This window comes from Panthera pardus, unplaced genomic scaffold, assembly GCF_024362965.1.
Source record: "Panthera pardus isolate Hobbes unplaced genomic scaffold, ASM2436296v1 HiC_scaffold_25, whole genome shotgun sequence".
Taxonomy (NCBI): domain Eukaryota; kingdom Metazoa; phylum Chordata; class Mammalia; order Carnivora; family Felidae; genus Panthera; species Panthera pardus.
Window position 1 is genome coordinate 97554036 of NW_026526821.1, and position 11356 is coordinate 97565391.

Here is an 11356-nt window from a genome sequence, read left to right on the forward strand (position 1 = left end):
ACAAATCAAAACCACACTCAGATATCACCTCACGCCAGTCAGAGTGGCCAAAATGAAGAAATCAGGAGACTATAGATGCTGGAGAGGATATGGAGAAACAGGAACCCTCTTGCACTGTTGGTGGGAATGCAAATTGGTGCAGCCGCTCTGGAAAGCAGTGTGGAGGTTCCTCAGAAAATTAAAAATAGACCTACCCTATGACCCAGCAATAGCACTGCTAGGAATTTACCCAAGGGATACAGGAGTACTGATGCATAGGGGCACTTGTACCCCAATGTTGATAGCACCACTCTCAACAATAGCCAAATTATGGAAAGAGCCTAAATGTCCATCAACTGATGAATGGATAAAGAAATTGTGGTTTATATACACAATGGAATACTACGTGGCAATGAGAAAAAATGAAATATGGCCTTTTGTAGCAACGTGGATGGAACTGGAGAGTGTGATGCTAAGTGAAATAAGCCATACAGGGAAAGACAGATACCATATGTTTTCACTCTTATGTGGATCCTGAGACACGTAACAGAAACCCATGGGGGAGGGGAAGGAAAAAAAAAAAAAAAAGAGGTTAGAGTGGGAGAGAGCCAAAGCATAAGAGACTGTTAAAAACTGAGAACAAACTGAGGGTTGATGGGGGGTGGGAGGGAGGGTAGGGTGGGTGATGGGTATTGAGGAGGGCACCTTTTGGGATGAGCACTGGGTGTTGTATGGAAACCAATTTGACAGTAAATTTCTTATATTAAAAAATAAAAAAAAATGAAAGTAAGAAGCTACATGTGAAATAGTATGGGCAATGTAATGCTACTTACGTTTCAAAAATAAGCAAAAATATGTCATGTTAGAAATAGGGACAGATTTTTTTTTCCTTTAACCTTAGGTGGCTAGTGCCCGGAAGATGCTATAATGAGTGGTTTTGGAGTGCTGGTCATGTTCCGTCTCTTGATCTAGATGCTGATTCCTTCGGTGTGTTCACTTTTTCAATATTCATCAAGTTATGCACCTAACAATTTTTGCACTTTTCTTTACAGACTTGTTGTAATTAACAAAAGAAATAAAGAGACAAAGATGCAATAGTTTTCTAGTTGATACAGGAAAATTTTCATGGACTTTTTAAAAAATTGAGTAACATGAATTCAAACCTTCGCCCAGTCCTACACCAGACATGGGCATGGAGTATTGTATATCAAATATCAATGCCTCAGTCAGTATAACTGTAAGACTGGGGAATATATATTTCCATGAAGTGTGTTTTAATGATCCATATGATGTATAGATCTTATTTATGCCATTAATACACATTTATAAATGCTGTTTCCCTCTCCACCCACCATATTTGTTATGCTGCAAAGCTGAGGTTATTGTGTTGAGTAGTTAAAATGATGAAATTATAATATCATCTTGCAATCAGATAGAACATTAATAATTTCTCTATTTAACAGGAAATTCAGAGAATCTTTTCATTTTCTTATTCAAAATAGCCAAAATATGTGCATATTCTTTTTTAAATGAAAGTTTTTTTTATGATTTCATGAAGTATCATTAACTATAACTTATAGAAAGAAAAAATTTATATTGGGAATTTGACTTAACATAGTGAACATACAGGTAATAGATGTTAAAAATACATCAAAGAGAAATTATAAATTGAATTTCAACTGAAAGATACTAATCCAGTATTATTTTCTCCACAACTGTTATTGTGCAAAAAAAAAACAAAAACAAAAACAAAAATTGGCGTGTTACATAAAATGTAAGTTTAAAAAGTCCAAGAAAAATCATGGTTATAGTAACTAAAATATGGTCAGTATATAAAGGTGGCCATATAGTATTGCCCCAAGAAACCAAATAAGGAGCTTATCATAGTAGAATTGAATTTAACTTGGTTGTTATAGATGATAGGGCTCCTGAAAGCACTTTTAATATTCTAATTTCTAACATTCCACACTGTCTCATTTAACTCACACACAGACCTATACTGTATATATGACACATGATAGTGTTCCAATTTTTAGATATAAAAACTGAGACCTGGATAATTAAACTTTCAAAGACCCCACAGTCAGTAAGGCAGACTTTGAGCCAAGGTCTTCTTATTCCTAAGCAGTTTCTAGTCAGCTGTAATTCCTGAGTTTTCCTATTTGGAACTTAAACACCTTTTGGCTCATTAAATATGCAGGTTTTTAAATCACACTCAGTCAGCCCCCAAGGATTCTGAATAATTAATGCAGATTTCTGCGACAGGAATCTGAATTTTCACCAGTTGTTGATTCTATAGTGGTTACTCTGTGGATCACATTTTGAGAAACAATGTTGATCTGGTCTTCATTTTTTTTTTTTTTTTTTTACCTCAATTCCTTGCCTTGTGCTGCCCAGTGCTGCAGACACTGGCAGGAGATTACATGGTGAGAGGAAGAGAAAATGGAGTGTCCTGCTGCCCCACCTCACCCTGTGGCCCTGACAGTCCTGGTATATGTTTGGGTAGGGTCTTCACAGTTCCACCTCCCACCTGAGGGCTACACACTGTTTCCATCTTCTACCAGTTGACTCTTGAGCCCTGGGCTCTAGGAACTCCTTCCCTTTGTCCTTATATTCCTAGGAGTGAAAGTTTCCCTTGCTGTTGCTCGTGTTTGGGTTGCGATACGCTCCCCTTTTTGGCTTCTTTGCTGTTCCCTCAGGATTTGAACCAACTCCCTGTGCTAAGTGTCATCTATTTTAAATACTAAGAGTGAGTTTCTCATTTCCAGTTTGGACCCTGACAGATACAAGTGCCATGATTTTTGTCCAAATGAAGCTAATTTATGATTCTAAATGTCAACTGAGTCAGTTGATCTACCAGCAGGGTCACGAGAATCTAATTGGTCACATGGAGCCAATCTAGGAGTATAAGGGTTAAACAGAAATGTTCCTAAGACAGATCCTACTGAATTAGCAACTACGGACTTTATTTGTTCATTTACATATGTATTTATTAAAGTACAAAGTTAGTACTAAGGTGGATAAAAGACCAAAAATATGGTGAAAGTCCTGGTTGATTGTTCTTGCTCACTAGGATTGCTACACAAAAGCAAGCTAATGAGAAAAGATTGAAAGACTGGAGGAACTAGGTTCATTAAATCTTTCAGGAGTCCACCATCATAGTTTGTCTTGAGACTCCATGGAGGAGACATAAATTCAAAACCCCAAGCCTTTTATTTTTAATTTCTATTTTATGCGGCAGAGAAGATACTAGACAAGAAAAGTGAAGTTCTTGCTTCTTGTCCCAATTTTGTCACCAACTCACTGAGTGACTTTGGGAGTCACTTTCCCATGTATAAAATGAGTATGGAGTAAGGAGATCTGTTCCTATTACAGAGTATGATTCTTGCTTCTTTTTTGCCTCCTTGGGCAATAAGAAATATTTACCATAAGATCATTCAGTGTTTGTGAAATATGAGACTGTTGAGCATGCCAACAGAAACAAATTAATTAGCTAAATATCCAGTAGAAGATACGCTCTTTACAGAGATTTCTTTCTCTATAGTAATCAGTCCTTTCCCTACTACATTAGCCAGACAACTTGAATTGAGCAGACTACTGATGCAAATTCTTTGAGAGATGATTATATTACATTTGCACCCAAGATGTTTTATTCTAGAGTAAAAGGACTGAGCTTTATACATGTTCATCTTTGAAATGCATTTTTAGGAAATATATTCAAAGCAAAGCTTTGAGAAGATTTAAAGTTCCCTTAATTTATTAGTCATGGTGCACAAAATGTAACTAAATGTAAAATAGTGAGTTTTCTCATTTATCGTTTGGATTCACATATCAATTTTAATTTTTTTGAGTAAATTCTCAAAATTAACAGTGAGGAGAGGACTGAAGAACAAGTGAAATCTTCTTCTGTATAGGGAGAAACCCTATATACTGTCAGCTAACCCTGTGATTTCCCTAATCTGACATTTTACCTGGTTTAGGTCTCTGGAATTTTCAGAGGGTCTGACCCATTCAGCATCACTGTTCATTTTTCTTATTGAACTATCAATTTCCTTTGGCTTCTCTAGAGCTTCCCTTAACGGGATTAGTTCCATCATCCATTATTATTCTACATAGTTTCTCATTATTATTTTACACTTATCATCTTGCTTTTCATGTTCTTTAAATCTCTGCCTGTTATTATCTTCTTCTTGACATTGTAAGGGGAAACCACACTGCGCTATTGTCCCAAATGCTCCACTGTTCACTCTCCACAACTGCATCTTCTAGGTAGCGAAACTGTTTATACTCCACTTGGAGTCAATTATTGTTAACATTTTGTCATATTTGCTTGAGTGTCATGTGGGTAAATGTCACTTTTCATAGGCCATATATTACTACTTAATTATTAATTTTCAAAATGTAATGTCACTGTTCATCAAATCTATTTGTGTGTGTGTGTGTGTGTGTGTGAGTGTGTTGTCACTTTTGAGTGAATCTTATTCCTTGTAACTCTCTCTTCCTTATCTCCAATTCTGTTGCCCTTATTTGATACTGACCTCCAGGAAAAGTTCAATGCTCTACTCTGTTAAACTCTAAAATTTGCATAGTCACCTCATGATTAGTTTTAATTTTTCTGTGGACACACTTTGATGAGCTAACTAGAAAAGAATTGCTGTGGACCTTTGGGGAATATCTTCTCTTGTGCTGTTTTGTGTTCCTTGGTTTGCATTTTTTTTTTGCATTTAACTTTCCTCCTCATTGGATTAGCAAAATCTGTAGTGTCTAAAGTAAGACCGAAGCAAGCATACTAAGAAGGAGATGTGACATATAAAAGAAGGAATTCCTGTAACTCTATATGATTCATCACTGTTACCTGAAGACTGGGTTATGGCCTGGGAACACTGTCTTATGGCAACATTTTTAAGTAATTTTGTTTGTAGCATCCTGTCAGCATGCCTCTAAACTTAAACAGGCATGTAAGCAGTTTTTCAGTGTCAGGGGTTCTGCCAGCAGCCAAACATATTTTGACTAGAGTGCTTACCTCTTTTGTATTCAGGTGTGTTCATTTTTGTTGATGTTTTTCTCCAGGATTTAATCCTTAAGCGCAAAAGTAATGTCATCTTCAAAATTCTAAACTTATTTTTTTTTGTTCTTTGTCCCATACTCACTGAGTGACCTTATTTGTTACCACTTCCTCAACTACTATCTCTAGGTCATTAAATTCAAAATCTATAATTGTAATCTGATAACCCTCCCGTGAGATAAACTCATTTCATAGTGCCTACTGGACATTTCCATCTGCAAATACAGTAACATTTAATATTTCAGTAAGAGAATTTAGTCTTTTATAAGTAATGTACCATTTCTCCCCCAATTCTTGTATTTAGTTATATCTTAATGATACTACAGTCCAACAAGTACCTTAGAATTACAAACAACAAAAAGTAGCAACAAAAAACAATGTACAATATGTCTCTCAACCCTATGTAAATAGTCACATATTTGGTCAATTGTATTTTAGGTGTATCTTTATTTTTCTTTTCTTTTTATTTTTTATTTTTTTCCTCCATTTTGTCATTTGATACTTTTTTTAGTATGAAAGTTATTGTCAAATTGGTTTCCATACAACACCCAGTGCTCATCCCAACAGATGCCCTCCTCAATGCCCAGCACCCACTTTCCCCTCCCTCCCACTCCCCTTCAACCATGAAGCCATTCATTCACCAAGGGTCTTCATTTTCTTGTGCTTGAGCCTCTTAACTGCTCTCCATAGAAATGGATTTATGCCCATTCCAAACCATCTGTCACATTGCTGCCATTTTTTTTTCTAGATTAAAGGTTTATCACATCACTTTTCTGCTTAGAAAGAAAATAAAGAAATGAATGAATACTTCTTTTTGGCTTTCCATTTCCATAGTCATAGGATAAAACCTTTATTCCTGTTCCTGACTACATTTATATTCTCATTTCTTATTAATATAACAGTGAATTTCTCTTCATCACATTGGATAAATCAGACTAACTTTCAGATCAGTAGCTTTGTATTTGCAATGACATTTGCCCCAAATGTCATTCCTCCCTTATATTTATGGCATACTCCTATACATTTTCCAGGATTTAGATAAAAGTAGATCTTCAAAGGATTCTTCTTTAGCAATTGGAGAGAAAGTTAATAGCTCACATATCACATTCAACTGATTTCATGCTAATGACAGATCATACTTATTTAAAGATATTTGGAAATTTAGGGGCACCTGAGTGGCTCAGTCAGTTAAGTGTCCAACTTTGGCTCAGGTCATGATCTCATGGTTCATGGGTTTGGGCCCAGCGTTGGGCTCTGTGCTGACAGCTCCTAGCCTGGAGCCTGCTTCAGATTCTGTGTCTCCCTTTCTCTCTGCTCCTCCCCTGCTCACACTCTGTCTCTGTCTCTGTCTCAAAAATAAATAAACAACAACAACAAAAACCTTTAAGATATTTGGAAATTCAGATGTAAAGATACCACGTTTTCCTTCAACCCATTTACCCATCCTGGATTTATCCAGTTGTAGCAAAAGTCTATTACATAGCCTATACTAGATAGATTATTTATTTATTTATTTATTTATTTATTTATTTATTTTTAATGTTTATTTAGTTTTGAGAGACAGAGACAGAACACGAGCAGGGGAGGGGCACAGAGAGGAGACACAGAAGCCCAAGCAGGCTCCAGGCTCTGAGCCATCAGCACAGAGCCTGACAAGGGGCTTGAACCCACGAGCCGTGAGATCATGACCTGACCTGAAGTCGGAGGCTCAACCGACTGAGCCACCCAGGTGCCCCAAGATAGGATATTTATAACCACACACCTTTAAGTAGAGAAAACCCTATTCTATGACCAAAAGGAATTCTCTTCAATCACAGAAGTGAGATACATTTAAACAAACTTTAAAAGCGTATATATACACAACATAACATCATACAGATGGTATCAAGATAGCTTGGAAAAGAGAGTAATCATCTCTCTTTGGGGTATGACCAGGGAAGGACACCTGTCAGAGGTGATTTCTGATGATAAATATAAAGGATGAATGAGCTTGAACCAAGTATAGGGGACAGCATATAGGATATCCCAGGGACAGAAGCAATATCTGCCTGTTGAGTTAATTGTTATTTTCTATTCAGTCCTTCAACCAACATTTTTGATAGCTATTATATGTAAAGAACATGTGATATTAAGGATTTAGACATACTCTTGAATTCAGAGTTCACTGTCTAATATCATCACTTAGTATCTAAAAGATATATATCATTCAGTAATGCCCAAATGGTGGGAAGCAACTTTCTTCCCTCCTAATGGTTGGTATGATTTAACAATGAGGCATCAAACGTACTGCAAGCAATTCATTATATGATTGTCTCCCACATTAGCTAACATGAAATTATCGGAAAAAGCTCTGAAACACCCAAAACACACTAAACTACCAAAACAAGAAAGTGATGTCCTACTGGTTGAAATCCCCAAAAGGTTTATTTTCCCCTGGAAGCATGAAGATGAATGGGCTTTCTGATTTTCATCCCAGCACCTGTTCATTCCATTCACCAAGCTGCTTAATCATGTGCTTCAGCCAAAAGAATGACAGGCCATATTTCCTAATATGTTTTAGTAGTTAAAATTACAAAATAGTAGATATAGTAGATGTGATTTATTTGACATAGCAACTATAATTTGGGACATTCCCAAATGTTCTGTGGGTTATTTTAGGCAAAAATCATCCTCTGGAAGGTGGAAATGTTTTTGTATGAATCCAGTCAAATTTTGACTGGATGCTCTAAAAGCTAGGAAAGAGAAACCGTTGTTAATAAAATAGTTGGGTTTTTTTTTTTTTGTTTTGTTTTTTGCCATATGCATGTAGCTACTTTGTTTAACAGTGAATTGCTTCTTATATTTTTTCATTGAATAGTTAAGCTGGTTTGCATTCCCTAGACAAATGCTTACTGACTTGAAACTACCTTTTTAAATGTGTGAGGCAGTCACTTTGGCCTGGTAGGAATTAGAGCCCATGTTCAGTTTTATACATTTCATTGTCTGGTCAAGTTCCCGTTGTGTGTGGAGTTTCTCTTGAAGTACATGAGAGCATCTATATAAGAACTGACATGGGAGTGCCTGGGTGGCTCAGTTGGTTAAGCAGTTGACTTCAGTTCAGGTCATGATCTCACAGTCTGTGTGTTCAGGACCCACGTTGGGGTCTGTGCTGACAGCTCAGAGCATGGAGCCTTTTTTGGATTCTGCATCTCCCTTTCCTTCTCTCTCTCTGCCTCTCCTCTGCTTATGCTCCATCTTTCTCTGTCCCTCAAAATAATACATCAACATTGAAAAAATTTAAAAAGAGAGAGAGAACTGACATGGCTTAACAGAGAGAACACCAAAGGTCACAGGCAAGATTCTGCTCATGGCAGGCAAGTACTTTCGGTCTCTGAGAATAGCGTGCCAGTTATATTTAAAGAATGAGAAGTAGACACACCAAATAAGCACAAAGATGTTCAGTCAGTCTGGTGGGCTCTGATGATTTGTCCCCACTCAAATTGTCCCATTATAGTTGAGCCAAACTTTTATCAAAATGTCTAAACACAATGAATAAAATATCCCGTTGCCTTGTCAGATGAGTTATAATTCAGTAGTAAACCTACTGTTTGGAGCACATAAGAAAATGTTGTTTTTTTTTTTAACTCCCATTCTTTTGCATCATCTTTCTTGCTGTATTACAAAACTATGTTCACTGTACTTTGAAGGTGACCTTCCTATAAATTAGTCATTGTTTGTCTAACTCCTCGACCTCATTAAAATTCTGAAAGCTCCAGTCTAACCAAATTTTGATAATGCCACACAGATTGAAGTAGGAGTTAGAGGCAGTTCTGAGTATTCTTTTATGAGGAGCAGTTAAGGATAAATGTCACATACTTACCAAATCATTGCAAGTTGCAAGTATCTTTAGCAGCTACAAATTCACCTACACACACACACACACACACACACACACACACACACACACACACACATTGGAGTGGCTGTTGTTATTTTTTTAGTAACTTTGTTTTGTCAGATGAGAAAATGCCAACAAATTAGAATATAACCTACAACTGTACATTATAAGCATCCCAAACTTAACAATAATATTCAACCTATAAACAACATGTCAGATTTGATTATCTTATAAAGGGTAGTGATTCCTAGGAGGCCAATCTGAAAGCTGTCTTCTCATTATTCTGACGGATAAAGGTGATAGACGGTTAGTACTGGGTTTTGTCCTCTCAGGTGACAAAGGGAAAGCTTGCCATTGCAGTCCCTTTTTTCCCACTACTATGATTTGGCCTGTTATTTCAAACAGGGAAGTCAATTAACTCAGTGGTTACACAGCATTAATGAAAGGTTTCTGGACAACCTTTGCAACAAAGATGTTTTGATTGCCTCTCTACCTAAATATATCAGTTTATTTGTATCTTCTTTATAATTCCCCATAAGAAGATCATGGCCCAGAAATTAGTTGCTTATCAAGAGTTAATCTAGGAGATTTTATGGAAGAGAAAACATGTGATTTTTGAAATCTGAGACTGGTGCCTGTATTCTCTATCCCCATCAAACACCAAGTGATCTTTCTGTTACTCGCTCTCTTGTATACAGAGGTAGATATAGAAGAGAGATTTGAAGAAGAATGAATTGACAGTGATCTCTCTGCAGGTCCTTAAAAATACATTATACCTCGTACCTAAATGTGATTGGTATTGACCTTCAACAAATAGGATTAAATTCATAAAAGACGAGCTTCTTCCTTCCTAACAAAACCTGTTCACAAAGAACTGACCTGTGCTGGAAAGAGGCCTAAGTGCAGAATTAGATATTACCAATCTGATCCAAGTTGTTGAATGTTATGACCTTGGACACATCATTACATCTTTCTGAGGCTCATTTCCTACATTAGTAAAATCCAGATATTGGTCCAGCTCCCTTCTATCTTCAACTCATTATGGCTATGTAATTATATGAACACATTTTTACATGGGCTTTCAATTGATATTTTATGCTCTCATTATCACATATCAACTCACAAATAAAGGAATGTGATAAATTATATTATCTGTTAACAAAAATTAAAATAAACTTTTGGGGCACATGGGTGGCCCCATGGTTTTGGCTCTGGTCATGATCTCATGGTTCATGAGTCTGAGCCCTGCATGGGGCTCCATGCTGCCAGGACAGAGCCTGCGTGGGATTCTCTCTCTTCCTCTCTCTCTCTATCCCTACCCTACTCACACTCTCTCAAGATTAAAAACAACGACAACAAAAACAAAACAAAACAAAAAGCAAAACAAAAAAAACACAAAACTTAAAAACGAAGAAACAGACTTTTAAGGGTCTTGCCCACCACCATCCTTCCCCACCAAGAATGCTTAAATCTGCCCACCAGTAGTGACATTGGGCTTGGTCACATGACTTTCTTTAGCCAGTGAAATGTGAGTAAGGATAACATTAAGCTTTCCATGTGAAATTCATAAGCTTTATAAGCCAGCATGTAGTTTACCACATCCCTTTTTTCTCTGCCAAGAGACCAGTACATTCTAGATTGAGTATGTTTTTTCAGCCTAGGACTAGAGTGAAGTCAGTTGGAGCAAAGCCACATCTGACAGGCAGTAGGCACATGATTAAGCAGGAAATAAGCCCTTGTCATTGTAAACCACTGGGATTTTGGTGTTATTTGTTTCCATTGCATAATGTAACATAAGGTAACTAATCTATAGTTGTATATTTATAAGTAGTGTTCTGCATTTTCTACTTGTCTCAGATTACATAGACATGACTATTTCAATAAATGTATTACTCATATGTCAGAATTAACCATTATTTTTATTATATTAGAAATACCTGTGGTTCCTGTTTAGGATGTTTTCCCCTCCTCTCCTATCCATGCTTCTTGGCCTGATCCACTCACTCCTGCCCCGTGAATATTTGTTGGGTTTGGACAGTGGGTCAATAATAGCAAGAGCCAGAAATTCAGGAAGAGTAAGAGGTCAGTCAGGTAGGTGTCCCCTCCCCAGCCTTCTCCCTCACCATTATGACAGAGGCTGCATTCCACAGGACAAATCCTGTGAGATGGCCGTCCCTATTCTAGGGAGATGAGCTCTGTCTAGGCTCCAGTGACCCAGTTCCCTCTCTTCTTCTATCAGGCCTAAGGTGGTAAATGGCTTCCACTGCTGCCAGTCTCTGGAGGCTTCACTACCCCATGTCTATGCCTTCACCTGCTCATACCTCCTGAATAGCTCCTCAATAATTCTATTGAGTTTGATCTTCAAGCCTGAAGTCTGTTTCCTCTGGGAAACTCAGTACTGTAGTGCCCTATGGATAGTTATTCTTTATGTAGAT

General features: G+C 37.2%; 1 long non-coding RNA gene across 1 annotated transcript in view; it reads right to left on the reverse strand.

Moving 5' to 3' along the window:
- The window catches only part of LOC109263625 (uncharacterized), a 40623-nt gene extending 29615 nt beyond the window's left edge, over positions 1–11008 (reverse strand). Inside the window, exon 1 of the long non-coding RNA XR_002078299.2 lies at positions 10859–11008. This is a non-coding gene — a long non-coding RNA (uncharacterized LOC109263625). The remainder of the gene's footprint in view (positions 1–10858) is intronic.
- Positions 11009–11356: the final 348 nt, after the last annotated feature.